Genomic DNA, 19,696 nt, shown 5'->3' with positions numbered 1-19,696 from the left:
ACTTAACATATGTATAAACATAATTTTTTTCATTAATCAATTGTTTCAATATTACATTTTTTTATTTTCATAAAAAAAATACACTAAATAAATTAATAAAATGGTTGCTGCTCTTGTTCCAGTTCCACCATCAGCCATGCACACCACCAGCTGCCCGTGCTACCAGCCGTCACCTATCACAGCCACCACCAACCACCTTAACCCGTATCACCACCACCATTAGCACCTTATCCCGATTCACTCGTATATGCCAAACAAGCACAAATTTTAGGGAAAAAAAATTGCGCTAATCCAATCAAAATGTAAGTCCAAAAAATCAAAGAAATTCCAAAATTAAGCATATAATTCCAAAATCAAAGAAATTCCAGAAAAAAAATTGCGTAAACTAGCAAAGTCAAGCATATAATTCCAAAATCAAAGAAATTCCAGAAAATTCAGATCAAACAAATCAACTCAAAATGTAATTCAATTAATAAAGCAAGAAATAAAACCAAAATCACGAAAATTAAACCTGAAAAAAATTAATATTAGATACAAAAACCATACTGTTCTGAAGATAAGGGCCATAAGTTAACAATCCAGATCTGTGACCTCTAATAATGGCTTCCAAGTATCCGCCATGAATGTTGAAGGTCATAACTTCGAATCCATACATGATGGCAGAAAATTGAGGGTTTTGTTAGGTCAAAAGCGTAAAAGTGGTTGAACCCTAATGCCTTCTTCATTCTACTCGCTCGTCAGTGTCGATTGTCGCTTGTCACTCGCCGCTCGTTGTGATGAGGCGTGAGAAAGGAAAAAAGGGAGGTTAAGAAAGGAAATGAGAGAAGAAAGAGAAGGAGATGGAGAAAGGAGAGGGTGTGAGAATGCTTAATTTCATGAATGGAGGGGAGAGGGGAGAGAGGAGAGAGAAGTGAGGTTTGAAGGGGAGAGAGGAGAGAGATCATGAAAACTAAGGGTTGAGAGGAGAGAGAGCGTGAGAAATGAAGGGGAAAAGGGAGAGAGGAGAGAGAAGAAGGAGGCGGGAGATTTTTTAGGGTTTTTTTAATAAATGGCAAGCGGTTCAATGTTCAAACCGCTTTGCCATTTACAATTTTGCAAGCGGTTCATCCAAAACTGCTTGTCATTTGCTTGTTTCAGATTTTTTTTAAAGGTGTTTTTGAAAGCGGAATTCAATATCCACTTTTCATTTGGGGCTTCCCATTTACTTTTTTCTACTAGTGACTGCAAGCACAAGAGTTGCAATCTAAGGTAGAAGTGCTAGTAACATTCAGGTTATTTGTGGAAATAGGTTGCCTAAAAATTCTTTTTGATGGATGGGCTAATTGATGGTGCCAGTCAAGTGAATCAGTTTTAATGCTTATGAGAGTTTGAGGTGGAGTGGATTGAATTTCATATACACCCGACCAAACTAGACCCTGGAAAAGACAAGCCTCAGTTTTGAGGTCTTTCATAAGAAAAGACGTTATTCTTTTGAGGCGTTATTAAAATGCAAAATTAAGATATGGAGATAATGTTACGAGACATGGAAGGAACATAAAGAACATTATTATTAAGTTTAGAGAAGAGGATGAATGAGAAAGATAGAGAGAGCCAATGTGAGAGATTTTTAGACCTGTACCATCTTCGATAATTAATTCCTTAGTGCCATTGTAGGGGGAATGCAAAGTGAGATTGTTGAGGTCGGTTGTGACGTGGTGAGATGCACCATTATCAAGTAGTCAAGTAGATGGAGAAGGTGAAATATGATTTTTTGCACATGTGCTTAAGATTGAGTGTACCCCTAATTAGGTTGTAGAGTACAGTTGTACAAGAATGGAAATGGTGTGGGTGAGTTTTCCATATCAGTGAAGAAAGGGGGGGGGTTTATAGGGAAGATGGATTAAGGCTGTGATACCATAAAAAGATTGATAGAAGGTTATGTTTTATTATTGATTATGAGCAAATATATATGGTAAATTACGGTTGGAAAAAAAATACCTGTTGATTCCAAGAAGGCAAAAGAATAACAATAGACAAATCAAGAACTTCCCTAGAATAAATTCGATCGCCATACTCGAATCAAAGACCTGTCCCCCTGCGGTTGTGCTGTGGTTTGGTACACACTGCCTTAGAAGTCAAATACGCCATCACCGGTACTAGTATCCCAGTGACACACGCTCCCCAAGTTTACACAACGACCTCCACAATCTGTGTACCCGAATTCGAAGGTTGGAATTACTCAAGAACTGTTCAAATTTCAAAGGTAGGTTTTTGTTTAATGTATTTAGGGTTTTTCGAAGGTTGTTTTATTGAAGAGGCTCTTGTTTGTATTTATAAAGTTCCAATACAAGGAAACCAATGAATCCAAAAAACCTATCAGTTTATGATGTGCCCCACTAGGCCCAACTGATAGTCGCTCCAAATAATATATGACACACACGGTCATGTAGAAGAGGGTACACGACCGTATGTATACACACATACACATACATAAGTAACGATTTACAAAACTAAATATTATTGTTTTCTCACTAAATTATATTTGTTTTGTACATAATTATGAAAATGCATTTAAATATTTTTTTTATAATTTATATTAATAAATTTGAACCCACTTAAAAAAGATGCTAGATTCGTCACCCCGTAACAATGGTTTTCTAGTGATTTGACAATGAATCATCGACATATATCTCAGCATATGAGGAACTAGGTATATCGGGAATTAAAATTTGAATAGGATGAACGAATTCGGTAACCTTAGGCATTTGATAAAAAAATCAATCCAATGGATAGGAAAAGCTGCCAACAAATTCGGATCATCAATAACAATACATCTCTTGGTAATCTCTTCCCATAGCTAGTCCCCCAAGGAATAAGGCCATCTCAAGACTGACTCAACAAAGTCATGTATTATAAATATGATTTCACTGTCATGGCGAATGTTCATTTATTCATAACATGATTTCAGTTTTCGTTGGCAAAACCCATAAAATACAGCATACCGCGTCTCAAACTGAAAAAGATAATAAAAAAAAGCTTTTCAGATATATTATCAAAATTTATCACATAGATAGGTTGAAACTCGTGGATAACTTAATTACAAAAAAATTAATAAATCCCTACGTACTCCAAGAAAATTTACAAGCTAATCTCCTATGCCCTCTATCAGTAGACTAATTTTATGTGTCACCTATATTTTAAGTTGGATATCATGGTAAGAAAATCCTAAACTTAGTTTGATGTAGTAAGATTGGTAATGTTAGTCATTGAGATTACTATTTAGATTCCCACTAAATATGAGATACTTCTTGGGATTGATAAAAAAAAATTTCAAATATGTATAATTTTTTTTTTAATTTTTTAAAAAATAAAAATATTAAACTATAATTAAAGATTCAATAAAAAAAAAATCATCATTAATGTTATGTGTAACTTGTTATAAAAATTCAATGCTACCAACGATAATTGATTTTTTTACAATTTACCAAAGAGAAAAATAAAAAAAAAAATCCGATGTTACGAAAGAGAATTTCCCAAATTAATAATCTATTCATTGAGACGATTCCAACAAGTATCCACAAGACTATATTTTTCCTTATGTATAAATCACAAACATTAGTCAAAGTAAGATAATAAATAGTGCAAAAAGTAGAAATTAAGCATTAAGTATTTACAAACGGAGGGAGTACAGAGATATTATCATTAAGTATATACAGAGTACACCTTCTCCATTTTTTTTATTACCTCCGTTTCATATTATCTACAACAAAGACTTGTCACTAGGGATGGCAGTGGGTCAGGTGATGGGGCAGGGATGGGTATAAAATGTGGACCCGCCATGGGTGATGGGGTGGGTATGGATTTCAGAGTAAACCCGCCCCATATCCACCCCGCCCCGTACCCGCACCATATTTCCTTTAGAAGAGTTTAGAATTTATGAAACTTGATACCCCCTAAGACCCAATAAGCTTGAATAGTGAAAGTCCTAATTTTTTTAACCTAATTTGATATAATTGTCATTTATGTGATACAAAAGAACGTCATGGTAATGGGTTAGGGACGGTTTTGGGGCAGGTATGAGGTGGGTATGGATATCCAAGTGGGTGATGGGGCGGGGATGGATCCTATCTTGTACCCGGTGGGGCAGGTATGGATGTGGATATTGTACCCGCCACGGGTGGGGGGACGGGGATGGGTATAAGATTTTTTAGGCGGGTATGGGTATGGAGGTACCATCATCCGCATTCGGCCTGCCCCATTGCCATCCCTACTTGTCACGGACTCCTATGGAAGATTTGTTTATGAATAATGTTAAATGGAGAGAGAAAAATATAAATGCATGCGATGAATAGAAAAATAAACCCCATCGACAACCTCGATAACCACCTCCCTTTTCCTTCACCTTCAAAATGGTGAAATCGACCACAAAAGACCTAAAACAACCGATTTTGATGGTTAATTACGATCATTATGAAGTGGGGGAAGAGGATGGCTTTTGGGGTATGAAAGGGGCTTAGGCTGCCGATTTTGGGGTGGGAGAAGGGAGGGGGCAATACAGTCGTGGAGCTGGGGGCATTTCGGTAATGGGTAGGGTGTGCCAAAGGAGGGTAGAGGTAGGGTAGGGGGCCGGTGGTGGCTGATGGGGCTGGCTAAGTTAATTTTAGGTTTTTAAAAATTTTATTTTCCATTATTTGGACCAATAGCATGGTGACACCTGGCACATGGTGGACCCACAAATGAATTCTTGGATGGAATGGGTTAAGTTGTGGTAAAATCCATTTTTTGGTTATTTTATGGTGTTTATATAAAATTTTTGTTCAAGCCACAAGACAAACCAAGAGAGGAGGAAAGGAAGTCTTCTTTCGAATAGTACTTGCATTTGAAAACTCTAACAAGGAGGGAGTCAAGGAGGTTCACAAGTCTCCAAGCTTGTTTTTCAAGCAATGCTTCGTTAAAAACACCCATGGAATCAGAGCCCACCAAGGCACTTAGGCTCACACATCGAAGACCAGCTTCGCCAATGAACCTTGCGAGAGCTATTAGACTTTCTCCACTAGAAGTTCGAGACCATAGATCGAATCTCATTAATAATGCATGTTGGGATTTTATACATGCCCGACCATCATGTAGGAAGGAATGACTTGAATTACATATTTGATCATAACTTCCTTTCCGGCACGGAAAAGGAATTTCTCCTTTCACCTCGATAACTTCTTCCAACTTATGTCTTCAACAGCCAAAAAAACAGCTTTCTTCGATCTCGTAAACCTACTTCATTCCATAAGTATTTTGTTATTTTTTTCATGCATCTATAAACCCTAATTTTCTTGAATAGGCCGCTAAATAAAATGTTCGACACCAAAAAGAAAAAAGTTGCAAAGAGTCCTATTGTAGATCCTGAATTACTCAAAGACATTTCGAAACAAGTTATAGAAGAAGGGGAAAATCAAGATAACAGGTATATTCATTTTTTCTTCATATTTGTTGTTATTTGGTCAGTATTGAATTGTTCAGATTAATTTTTTAGTGAATTTTGTCCGAAATTTGCATGTATGTTGAGGTTTTTTGTTGATTGCTTGAGGAGGGAGATGAAGTATGGAACAAGAGAGTGTTGGTGAGTGGTTAATGTGGTGTGGGATTAGGAGTTGTAGGGTGTAGGATAAAAGAGCAGGAAAAAGGGTAGCAAAATATGCACTGAATTATTTGTTGCCTTGTTCTTCTTTTAAATAGTGATGTTCATGTTTGAGAACATTATATTCATTGATTAAATCCAGTTGACTAGATCATGTGATATTGAATGACCCCATGTCATGTTCCTCCATATTGCGGAGTTAGGATTATACTAACTACAATTGAGCTTTTTTTCTTTTTTACATCTTTGATTAAAGTATAATTGGTTTATTGATATCTTCACTAGTGGAGTGGGATAATGAATATATGAGATGTGTGCGTATTTTAACTATTCAACAAACATGATTTTGATTGATTTTGAACTTTCCCTTTCATTGTAATTCCTAGCACTAGACAATATGTTGAGCAACATTTCTCATCTTAACAAGTTAAGAGTTGTGTTGTTACAATGAACGAATTAACATAAACATATTACTGTGGAATGAACATTTTCATGTATTGCTGTAAAAGGGTGTTTGTATAGTATAGATATCGAGCTTGGTGTTGATATGTTGAAAGAGTTTTCCATTTAAGAAGCATGATCGATTTCAATGTTGATTGATATGTAAGTCAAAGTAGTTTAGATCGATTGGCTGAAAATCTTTGCTCATGTAGCTGACTCCATCGTTGAAATAGGTTATAATATTGATGTAGGTGGTGGTGGTGTTGGTAATATAATAAAATCACCAGTATGAAAACTTATTGGACTATCTACAATACATGAATATACCCCTTAAAGAGACTGGTTATAAAACTCAAATTGTTTAATCACGATTCTGGACTATGTTACGCGACTTATTGGACTATCTACAATACATGAATATACCCCTTAAAGAGACTGGTTATAAAACTCAAATTGTTTAATCACGATTCTGGACTATGTTATGCAACTTATCCACTCGATCTTGTAACGAAGTGCTATACTATATTCTTATATCTGCCACAGTCCTCCGATAGAAGTACTTGTGTCAAGTTTCCAAACCAATAGCCTTGCTAAAACAGAAACTATTTTAAGTATTGGTAACCTTGTTTTATAAGACACTATCAAAATAATACATGTGAAGTACAATGAAAAATGTACTCTGTAATTGTACAGGTATTGAAATGAAATTGACATTCTGCCATTGTTTTACCTCCCATGAGATGAATGGTTGCTTGTTTTTTGGAAACAATCACTGTATCTTATTGCAATATTTACACATGCACATATGGAACCTCCCATATACCAGTCATCGACAAAGCCTTACCCCATCTATCATCAAGTCGTCAACTGCCTATATACTATTATCATCGACCATAATGTATATGTCTAAATTGTGTGATTATGCAATTTCTTAAACTTGTACATAAAGCTCACTGTTATACACAACTTGTTACTCAGAGTCAACAATGAAGTTGAACCACAACAAGAACCAGAAGAACCGCCACAAGAAGAACCAGAAGAAGGGGAAAACAACCAGAAGAACCATCAAAAGAAGCACAAAAAGATCACAAAAGCAACAATTTTACCAAAAAAAAAGGTATGAAATGCTTATGTACAATGTATGTTCACATTGTAAATGCATATATTCATATTAAAATGCTTATCTTCACATTTTAAAATACATAATCTAAAACAAGCAATGCATATATTTATATTCAACTATGTTAAAGGTATATTGACACCTATACTATTGCATGTTCATTATTTTTATGTATTATGTTCATTGATTATTTCAAAATGTTCATAATATAAATATTTGTTGATAATTTCTCTAATTCAATTAGTATTATGCATATGTTCATATTTTTCTACGCATATGTTCATATTTTTTTATGCATATGTTCATATTTTTTTATGCATATGTTCATATTTTGAAATGCTTATATTCACTAAAGGAAATGATGGCTATATTCATATTTTGAATGGTTATGTTCACATTTGGAATTGCATATGTTCATATTTTGATTGATCTTTTTTTTTTGCTTCTTGACTCTCCCACTTCTTAATGCACCTTACAAGTAACGCATATGAGCTTAAAATTTCAATACAACTTATTTTCACTTTCTATATGCATATGTTCACTTTCTGTAATGTATATATTCACTTTTCTTTAAAATGATTATGTGTTCAATGCTTATATTCACATTCAGAAATGATTATCTTCACTTTCTATGCATATGTTCATTTTTTTTAACTTTATATTCATTCTAGTAGGGTGAAGCATATTGCAACAAAAAAAGAAATCATCAAGAAAAAGTTCAGAAGTCTCAAGCAAGAGTTCACAAGCTGAAGATCAACAAAAAAATGAGAAAGATGGTGGTGTGAAAGAAAAGAAAACTCAGAAAAGTGACAAAGTTGAGGTGGTAGGGGAAAAAAGTGAGAAAGCACCTGAAAAAAGAAAGAGAGATGCAAATGAAGATGTACATGAGGTGGTGAATCTTAAAGATGTTGAAGATGTGGAGGAATATGGTAAGTTGCAAGTGAGGGTTAGCCATTTCAAATTCATGACGTTTGCATCAAATTTGAGCCCTTCTAAAAAACAAGAAATTGTTGATATGGGATTTGGAGCATTACTTGATGTAAATCTGCCACAAAATGACCAATCATTTTCTGCTTGGCTTGTGCATTATTTTGAAGAGAATAGTCGCACACTTTATTATCCATACAACAAATCTATTGTTATTTGTGAAGAAGATTTTGAAGTTGTGTATGGAATCCCGAGAGGGGAGAAAGAAGTGAAGGAGGTTGAAGATGAGGAACAAGAAGTGACTTCTTTGACTAGATGGATGAAATATTGGGGTGTTGTATCTGGCAGCCCTAAGACACAAAGTTTTGCAGAACTATGAGTCTGAGGAAGAAAAGAAGAAGAAGATGGAAATAATGAAATAAAAGATGAACAAAAAGAAGCTGAAAATGAACACTGAACCTGCAAAAGAAGTTGATGAAATTTTCATTATTGTATCATTGTGTTGGTTGTAAATTGCTTGATGAAGAGCAGCCAAATCATACACTGCCACTATAAGTTTCTGTTCTCAATCAAGAATGTCTTTGAACTTAAGGAATACAATTGGTGCAAATATGTCCTTGGTAGCTTAATGGATACAACCAGTTCTTGGAAATTGAATCCAAGAGGGTTTTACAAAGGACCTCTGCCTTTTCTTCTGGTATGCCATTATTTTCATTTTCATATACAGCATGTTTATATTTTTATTGTATTTGTACTTATGCTAAGTTGATGATTTTTTTTTTCTGTATTTCTTTTCAGCTGTTTTACTTTAATCGCATTCAAAAGAAAAACATCATGCCACCAAAAACTCCTCCTATCATATCTGTATGGACAAAAGATATGGTGGTTGAAAGGATGAAGTTGGAGAGCCATGGAATTGGATTGGGTAATATTTTGCCTAGAGCTGAAATAAAAAAGGAAACAACACAAGAAGAATCAACTAATATACCACCGGGCAAGGTTTGATTAGAAAATATACCTATACTATTGCATGTTCATTATTTTTATGCGTTATGTTCATTGATTTTTTTCAAAATGTTCATACATCTTGCTATATAGAGAGTAAATTATGCATCTTAATGCATGTCAAATGTAATTTGTCAGTTTTTAATTTGTCAGTTTTTACATTTCTACTATCAAATGTAATTTTTCTGCTCCAATTATAGTATCCAGTTGCCAAATTCTCTTCAAAATCATTTCTTTATACAATTTCCGTACATGGGTTCTCGTTAATTTATCTTTTTGTGATTGTTTTTGTATGATTCTTTCTATAGTTTATAATCATGGGTTTTCGCTAAATTTGATTTCTTAGTTGTCTTTCATCTGTTTAGGTGATGCCCATTTGCCCGAACTTGTTCTAGAGTACTCTTTCTGCAGTTTATAATCATGGGTTTTCGCTAATTTTTACTTTGGAGTTGATTCTGAGTGATGCCCATTTGCCTTATTCCGCTTTAGAATCAGCCTTATTGCCCTATACTATTACATGTTCATTATTTTTATGCATTATGTTCATTAATTTTTTTCAAAATGTTCATAATATAAATATTTTTTGTTCATGAAATATTCTAAGTATGTTTATGCATATGTTCATATTGTTTATGCATCTGTTCATATTCTGTATGCATATGTTCAATTTCTGAAATACTTACATTCACTAAAGAAAACAATGGCTATATTCATATTTTGAATGGTTATATTCACATTTGGAATTGCATATGTTCATATTTTTATATATTTACATTTTTTATGCATATGTTTCATAATGATATTATTTTTTATTTCTTTATTTTTTATGTTCATAATTGAAGGCTTTATATTCATAATGTGTGTTCTGTATATTCATTATGTAGGAGGAATTTTTGCAAGATTTTATTAACTTGGTCAAAACTATGGGTGAGAATTGTGAAAAACTGTGTGAAAAGCTTAAGCATGCAAAAGAACTTTTTCCAAATAATCTTCTTTCAAAACTTTGGGAGATTATATGCAAAAGAAATTGAAGGATCCTTCAAATACTTCAATCTTGAGTCAAGATGAAGAAGTATTTGGTATAGAGTCTTTCTTGAATGCTTTAGATAAGGCTGAAAAGGAGTATTTAGAGAAGGTACAAGCTAAAAAGAGAGCAAGAGAAAAAACAGAAGCAAAGGGGAAGAAGATATTAAGAGAGTCATTCGATCCAGAAACTGCTTGGAACTTAGGGTTTGACAAAGAACAAACTCCTAGCCCGATGGTTCATCCAATTGAGACAGAAATTGCGCAAAAAATTGATCTGAACCTCGGGTTAGGTATGAGAGGGTCAAGTAGTGCAGGTGTGGTGCAAGAGCAGCCGGTGATTGAAGCATTGGATTTTGATCATATGTTCAAAACTCAAGACCTTACATTTGAGGACATTTTGAACAACCCATTGAGTTCTGAATTTCAATATCCAGGGTAATGTGACTCCTAACTATAATATATATTTTGTAATAACTAGCTAAGATATTCTAATGTAATGTAAAGAGAAAACTAATGTAAATTTTTTGGATGAACAAACTAGAAAAAGTAATGTAAATTTTTTGGACATGGAAAATTAGTATATATTATATGAAAATTATAAATTATATAATGAAGTTTTTGTTTTACTATAAATATTCATCTATTATTGTTTGATATTAATTTTGTTTTGTATTATGTTCATCTATTGACAAATCTAAAGAAGAAGCAAAAAATCCAGGGTAAAAAATGGAAAAAACTATGTTCATTTATATTAAGCAATTGTTCATTTATATTCACATATTGATCACTTTTACTTATTATTGTAGGAGATTATATGTACTAATTGCGGAATAAACATGAATCATATTCATACAGTACCTAATCCTAAGATCTAATGTATAACACATAAAGAACATATAATTGTACCTTTAAAGCGTGATTCCACGTGCAATCGAACAAGAACAAGGGAGATAAAGAACCTCAAGCGTGATTCCTCTATTTGGTCCACGGGCACAGATTAAGACCTCCACTAATGCTAGTTAGTTGCAATTGAACTTTTCAATTGACTTTCTATGGAGAAGAGCGAGCAACGAACCACCATGAACCACCACACGCGCCACCAAGGGTGGCCGACCGTACGGACGAGGGGAGGAGAGAGATAGCCGTGAGATAGAGAGAGGAATTAGGGTTTTTGGGATTGGTTTCCTTGATGTCAAAATACACTGTGTGTGAATTATGACTGCTTGCAAGCAACCCTAGACATGTATCTTATTTATAGATCTCATCTCTAAATAAGAGCCCATGTCAAAAGCCCAAAACCTAATTCCAATCTAACTATGCTAGCCCAATCTATTTCATGATTAGTTAATTGCTCATGAGGCCCATTAATGGGCCTCTAACTTGCTTAACCCAATACCCTTGCGTGTGACCTCATAGGATCCATTCTAGCGGGCTTTGGACTATTTAACTAGCCCAAAGATCATAGATCATAGTCTAGCAACAGATAATGACGACCCAAAAGAACGAACTTATTATCTCTATAATAGTGATCCTTGATATATCTAGTAATTTCACATTTAGTCCATGTCTTGTTTAGTTCACTCATTAAACAATGTGGTTGAACTAAAGGAAGAAGTTATGGCTAAGGGAGAAATAAATCTACAAGTTTACAAGCAAATGTAGATTTATTTCTCCCTTAGCCATAACTTCTTCCTTTAGTTCAACCACATTGTTTAATGAGTGAACTAAACAAGACATCGTATGTCCAAGAAGTAGCAATATGCTAAATCAATTTCTATAATATACTTCTTAAATTGGAACATTTTCATTCTTTTACCTTCCAACTATATGAGGTAGTTTCTAATGAATTGGAATTGGTCCATTTAATTTGAAACATTTGTTGTTCATAACAACTTTTAGCATGTAAGCAGTTCTAGGTTTGAGAAGTAGCAACTTGTTTGCATTTCTTGGCCTATAACTTCTTAATGCAATCCTCATATATTCCTAAACCTTTCCCATTTGAGCCACTTAGAACACTTCTCTTAGGTTCAAGATGATGCTTTGCTTAACTACTTTAAGCACTTTTCATGATTTTGCTAAGTCTTATTCAATCATTATTCATATTAGAGTTTAATCAACCATTTAACTCTATATTAAATGGATGAAGAATAATGTCATTGGATCAAATTTTGATCATAGAGATTTCCAATCACTTTCTTATATTCAATCATATTGAAGATAAGAGATTTTATTGGACTTCTATACTTGTCTTTTAGAGGGTTTGTACCTCCCATCTCATTATATCCCTTGAAACACTTTTCAAAATGAAGATGTGTTGACATTTTACTCAAACATTTTGAATAAAACCAACCTTAGACATTTGACATGGGTTTAAAACTTGCCTTTTAGAACCATCTTAGCAAAATTGGAATATTGGTTTATGGATTATCTTTTAACCTTTTGAGAACGTTTCTCAACTTTGTTTTCAATCGAGGAGATTCACTACACCAAAAAGTGGAATAAGAAACGCAATATACAAAACGGTTAGCTTAGATAACCGTTCTCTAGAACAATATAAAACGGTTTTCTATTACAACCGTTTTATATGTGAAAGAATATAGAACGGTTCACTACCCTAACCGTTCTTTATCATTTTTACCAAAAAAAAATAATTAAATTTATAACATTAATAAGTTAGAAAACGGTGTTACTTACAACCGTTGTATATAGACTATATGATACCTATTTATGAGTTCTAGCTACCTTAATGGTCGCCAATCGCCCTTTTTATATCAAATATTATCATTCTTATCATTTACTCCCTAATTCTAAGCTAAAAAAACCCTCAACTCTCTATCTTATTTCCCATTGCTGCCGTTGTTATTCTTATCACTAATTTTTTGCTTTCCTCTTCTATATTAATTTCTTAGAAATCATAAAAATTTCTACCAAATTTCAATGTTTTTGATCATCAGTTTCTTCGTTTTCCCCTTAATATCATCTTAATTTTTTGTTCTTATTTTTCCCCCCTTTCCGTGCTTCCGATCTGGCCAAGGTGTGTGTTTTCCCCTTTGTTTATGTATTTTTTTTTTTGTTTAAATCTTTGATTTATTGGGGGTCCTATACTCCTATATGGAATTAATTTTGCGGATTTGCATGTTTGTTGTGATTTTTGTTTAGATCTTGAGTTTTGTATTCCGATTTCGTATCTGTATTACATATATATTGAATTTAAATTGATGTTTGTGTTACATATGTAGGCGTGCAGCGATACTTCAAGCGAGATCTTGTTCAAGCTGTATATGAATTGGGATTATGAGGAATTTGATAAATAAGCTTTCATGATATGGATCTATATTACTCTATATCATCTGACTAAGGTAATCTCTTCATTTATAATTGTATTTTTTCCTCAAATTTCAGAACTTGAATTTTGTAGCGGTTTTTTTTTATATTGGATTTTTTTTTTATTCAAATCAGAATGTGTCACTCAATCACTCATATAATTATGTTTGTTTTGTAGATTTGCAACTATCAAATAAGGAGGGAATTGAAGATAAGAAACCAGACAATTGTGAAAGAAGATTGACAATTTTTTTTGTTTAATTTGTTCCTTTTCTTATGTTTTTTTGTATGATTCCTCTTTAATTTTAATGTCGTTGTTGCTTTCATACTACATTTGTTGTAAATATTGGTTTAATTTTTTTTTTTTATACTAAGTATATTAATTTGTAAGTTTTAAAGTTCAATTCAATTATATTAGCTTTTTTTTAATAACAACTGTATTAGCTTTTAATTGATACTCGGGTACATAAGAAATTAAAATACAATTTTTTGTAAAGAAAATAACGTATACTAGCATTTTTTATTTAAAAAAGGAGAGGATTAGAGAACGGTTATCTGTCTTAACCGTTCTCTTTTGTAATACAATATAGAACGGTCAAGCATACTAACCGTTCTTTATTCCTTCTTTATTTTCAGATTTTAGTAAGGGAATATAGAACGGTTATGTTTGATGACAGTTCTCTTTAGTCGAGTATATAGAACGCTTGCATGAACCGTTCTATATACTTTATACATCGCTTAGCAGAAGAACGGTCCTGAGGCGTTCTGTAAAGCCTATTTTAACCGTTCTATAAAGCTTTTTTGTAGTAGTGATTACATATAATAAAATTAGAACGACATGTTATTTGTGGGTAAACGCAAAATTCAATTATGTTTAATAAAATTTAAAGTACCATAAGCGATATAAGATTGGTAACTTTAAAGCATTTATTCAATATTAAATTGATCCCTATTGAATTAAATGATTCCAAGATCCTTTATTTGTGTAATAGTTGACCGGACTGAGGCCCTACCATCAAGCATTACATTTTCAAGGTGAGTAAACTCTTTACTGATTACAACTCTTTGTAATTCTTGGTTCAATAATTAATCATCACATGTTTAATTATTACACTTAGCTTCAAGGTTCTAAATGCTTTAGGTAACCTTGTTGAGTACAACCAATTAAATGTGTAGAACGTGATCTACCCCAAATTACCTACGATAACAAGTGACACTCTGCTGAGGCCGACCCATCACTCATGATCTAAGGATTGTTGGGTATTCAATTGGAAAAGCAACCTCAATATTACTAGGACCTAGATTCATTTATGTTGTGATTATTTAGTGAACTCTAACGCATCATCAATCAACATAAAATAAATCTAACATGCATAATCTACTAAATGCATAAATAAGACATAGCATGGCCCCTAATCCTAAGAAAACTAATAAAGCAAATGCTCCCACTTAAACCTTCATGGATCTCATCCACCTCGCTCCTTTGGGCCTTCACTTCATGGGCTTCTTGGATTAACTGCAACCATAATTTTACTCTATTCTATCTACTACTTAAAAAAATAAAATAAAATTACAAAAATACTTTATCGGTACGTAGACCGTACTAAGATTACAATAATACATCACGATGCGCAGATCGTATTTAGTAATCTACTGGGCCATACTAGTCATTATATATAGCAATAAATAATATCATATATTATAAAGTGCCACATAATAAATCACTCATCATGCTTTCCTAAACTACAACGTCGAATGATCATAATTAAGGAAACATGGCACCTAAATATCTCATATTTTAATTACTGCAATTAGATAATATCGTATATTATTCATAATCATCAATAAAATATCTTATATTTTAAATTAGTCATGAGATAGAATCAAATCTTATTTTAATCTTAAAAGATAAATCAAAAGATAAATCATATTTATCCTCAAAGATTATCCTAACAAACTTAGGAGATTCTATCCTAATTACTAGCCAATCACATAATTTTAAATCAATTATATCCAAAATTAATTATGGGATAATCACATTATTTAAATCAATCTTTATCTTTTTGGAATCTTGCTCAACAATCCTTAAAATTTTCAAAGATTAAAACAAATTTTAAGATTTTGAAATTATCTTAACAAATTTTATCCAAAATTAACAACTTTAATTTAATTAAGGATAATTATCAAAAATCAACTTTTGAAATTTGATTTTATCCCCAAAATAAAATCATATTTTATTTTGAAAATATTTTAAATAAAATAATTTTAATAAACATATATTTTTTTAAAAAATAAATATGCTGCCACGTCAGCTGGGGAAAACCCCAACCAACGCAGCAACAATTCCGGCATTGCACGTCAGTCAGGGAAACCAAAGACCCTAACCAACGCACAACCGCAGCTAGGAACAAAGCCTAGCCACAGCGCCACCTTCACCCTGACTGTCGAACGCCGGTGCTGCTGTCTGGGGGATGCCGCGCGTCGCAGCTAAGCCGGAGCCCAGCCACCTGCGTCGTTGGCTGCAGCAGGTCGCTGGCAGCAGCTTGCGGCAGTGCAACTGTTGCACTCCTGCTGCCACTTGTTGCCGCGACTTGCCGCTGTCGCGTGTCCTCCAACCTGCGCCCTCCCTCACTACCCCTCTTCCGACCACCTGGGTAGCCGTCGTGGCCACCTGACGGTGGTTAGTCCACCCAGTCACGGCTGCCCCCTCCCAAATACAAATCTTTTCCTTTTTTTTTTTTTTGATTTTGAGAGATTTAATTTAATGTAACAACTTTTGTTAAATTAAACTAAAATTAGGTCTTTTGAATTAAAACATAACATTTATTCCTAATTCAATTTTGAAATCAAATTCATAATTCAATTTCAAATCTAGGGTTCTTCACAAAATTAATTCAAATTTAATTTAACTCTTAAATCAAATTATTGATTGTACAAAAATAATATTTTATGTATCACATCAATCTAATTAAATTTATGATGCATAAATATTCGAAAATCATCAAAATTTAGGGCTTTATTTCAATCACAATTTTCAAAAATTCTAGGGCTCAATTCGAATTTTGTTTGAAAAATTGAGCAATTTTAAATCACATTTAAACAATTCCAAAAATTAAATCTCATTTAATAAAAAGATTGAACCATAATTAAATTATTCTCCCTCCTAATTGAATTAAAATTGTGGACTATCAAAGAATTAATATTCAATATATGTAAATGCAATAGGCTAACTGATACCACTGTAGGAGATTATAGGTACTAATTGCGGAATAAACATGAATCATATTCATACAGTACCTAATCCCAAGATCTAATGCATAACACATAAAGAACATATAATTGTACCTTTGAAGCGTGATTCCACGTACAATCGAACAAGAACAAGGGAGATAAAGAACCTCAAGCGTGATTCCTCTACTTGGTCCACGGGCACAAATTAAGACCTCCACTAATGCTAGTTTGTTGCAATTGAACCCTTCAATTGACCTTCTATGGAGAAGAGCGAGCAACGAACCACCATGAACCACCACGAACCACCACACGCGCCACCAAGGGTGCCCGGCCGTACGGACGAGGGGAGGAGAGAGATAGCCGTGAGATAGAGAGAGGAATTAGGATTTTTGGGATTGGTTGCCTTGATGTCAAAATACACTGTGTGTGAATTATGACTGCTTGCAAGCAATCCTAGACATGGATCTTATTTATAGATCTCATCTCTAAATAAGAGCCCATGTCAAAAGCCCAAAACCTAATTCCAATCTAACTATGCTAGCCCAATCAATTTCATGATTAGTTAATTGCTCATGAGGCCCATTAATGGGCCTCTAACTTGCTTAACCCAACACCTTTGTGTGTGACCTCATAGGATCCATTCTAGCGGGCTTTGGACTATTTAACTAGCCCAAAGATCATTAATCATAGTCTAGCAACAGATAATGACGACCCAAAAGAACGAACTTATTATCTCCATAATAGTGATCCTTGATATATCTAGTAATTGCACTTATCAAAGACATAATTCCTTCAATTATCTGCTTTTTGCAGAAATGTGTGAAAGGACAAAACAGCAAGGTGAATAAATTTCATTAAAAAAAACCGCCATTTTCATAATTTTTGACCTTATTAAAACTAACAATGTTATTTTATGTAGTGATAAAAAAAGAAATTGAAATTGAAATTGGCAAATGACCTATAAGACAAGTTCACAATTTGCCACCTTGTCTCAAATCACCATTCATGGTAAAATACAAAGATTTATTCAAGAATGTGAATGCAATGAATGCAACAATTTATGACTATGCATTCAACGATGGTCCTAAGGAGTAAGTTGCTCATTATTATATTATTTGTTCATAAAATAATATTTGTTGTTCATATATCTATTATTATTGTTCATTTTTTAACAAGGAATTGTTTTGTTTGTTTATTGCGTGTGAAGTGAGGTGATGTACTTTGAAGAAGAAACTAGTATTAACATATCTCAAATTAAGACACTAGGCACATATGAAGAAATCGACAATTCCATCATTGATGCTTAGGCTACAATTTTAAATTACAAGTGTCGAAAAAACAACATTTACTTCAGCACCATTCCTTATGTAAGTAAATCTGTTTTTACACTTAAATATATATTTGATGTTCTTTAATATTTTATTAAAAGTTCATATATTAGAACTAGAAGTTCATTAATATTTTATTAAATTCATATATTAGAACTTATTTATTATTTTTTTTTATTTATGCGCAGGTGATAGTGTGCACAGACCAAATTGTTAAGAAAGAGGGTGAAATGAAAACAAGAATTTCAAAATTCATTTCCAGACTTCAAGCTGAAATGAAAAACAGCAGTATCAAAAAAATAAAAGAAGTCGAACAATTCTTTTTCCCGGTGTCAGCATGTAACCACTTCTACTTGGTTTGCTTCAACATATACAATGCCACTATTGATATGATTGATAATAGAAAGCTTCCCATGAATATGAAAGAAAAAGATAAATATGGTATTAGTCTCATAATACTGGTAAATACTAAATACTCATCTTTATTCATTTGAACTTTCTGTGTTGTTCACTAATTTATTTCTAATATTCATTTCATTATAACTAACTATTGAATGTGAATTTCCAAAATTAGCTTGAAGCTTTTATAGGGTTTTAGAAAACCAAACGTTACGATGAAAAAGAACTAGATGCAATAAAAGCTTTCAAGCCTAACTTGATAAAAATGAATTGGAGGAGCAATTGGGACCATAAGAATTGTGGTGTTTATTTGTTGAAGCATATGGAAACATACACATCATAACCTTCAGTAGAATGGGGTGTGTGATCTGAAAGCTGATAATGTAAAGTTTCAACCTTTTTAAATTCAATTTATAACTATGTTCATTTATATAGCGTGTTTGTTCATATTTTAAATATCTATGTTCATACGTTTTTCCAGATTGATCAAATCAGGAAGCTAAGAGTGAAGTATTGTGCTGAGATATTACTAAGCAATACCAATAGAGAAGCACACAGAATAAAGATGGCTACAAGATGAAGGATGGAAGAATCAACTTAGTTTTTATAGTCAATAACTTTGCAAAGACAACTTACTTTAATAGTAGTGGATTTCTTTTATGACTTGAAACATTGGTCTGTATGATATTATGCATTTTAATTTGAGATTTCTCTCATTATTATAGAATGGTAGATAACTTACATAATGCTGATTCATCATCTTTCTTTTTTACTATGTTAAGTTGCATAATATATTTATAAGAAATAAAAAAATCAGTAAATTAATTCTTGAAAATGAAAACCATTTATAAAATGTGTTTTGTTACAACTTTTAGGAAATCGAATAAATAGTCAATTATTAAAAAAATCTAAACATTGATTGTCTTATCAAACATGGATAACATTTCATTATATTGTGAAACATTTGAAGATCCACCAACTTCACACCCTTTATTTGTAGCATTGCACCCATCATCAAAATACTAAAAAAAAAGAGATACAATAAAAAACAATTACAAAAAAACATAAGTTCAAAAATAAAAAGCAAATGTTCATAAACGCAAATAAGTTGTTCAGATTTACCTGATACCATTTGCTGTTCTCATATTGAAAACTTCCTTTTTTAGCTTGATATCCAAATTGACTTGATGAAGAAGGTTGACTCGCATTTGTTGAGGTATTATTGTTTTTCTTTGAAGGTTGTCGTCGAATACCCTGTAAAATAAATGTTCAGATGCTATTGCA

The 19,696-nt window shown here is 32.9% G+C and overlaps 1 long non-coding RNA gene across 1 annotated transcript; it reads left to right on the top strand.

Annotated features, from left to right (window-relative positions):
- Window positions 1-12,887: 12,887 nt before the first annotated feature.
- LOC145578947 (uncharacterized) lies at window positions 12,888-13,940 on the top strand. The gene is made up of 3 exons (XR_014098947.1): window positions 12,888-13,164; window positions 13,370-13,489; window positions 13,633-13,940. It is a non-coding gene; the product is annotated as an uncharacterized LOC145578947 (long non-coding RNA).
- Window positions 13,941-19,696: the final 5,756 nt, after the last annotated feature.

The sequence above is a fragment of the Chenopodium album genome, chromosome 14 (genome assembly GCF_948465745.1).
Source record: "Chenopodium album chromosome 14, dcCheAlbu1.1, whole genome shotgun sequence".
In the NCBI taxonomy this organism is placed as follows: domain Eukaryota; kingdom Viridiplantae; phylum Streptophyta; class Magnoliopsida; order Caryophyllales; family Amaranthaceae; genus Chenopodium; species Chenopodium album.
This window is presented reverse-complemented; position numbering and strand designations above follow the sequence as displayed.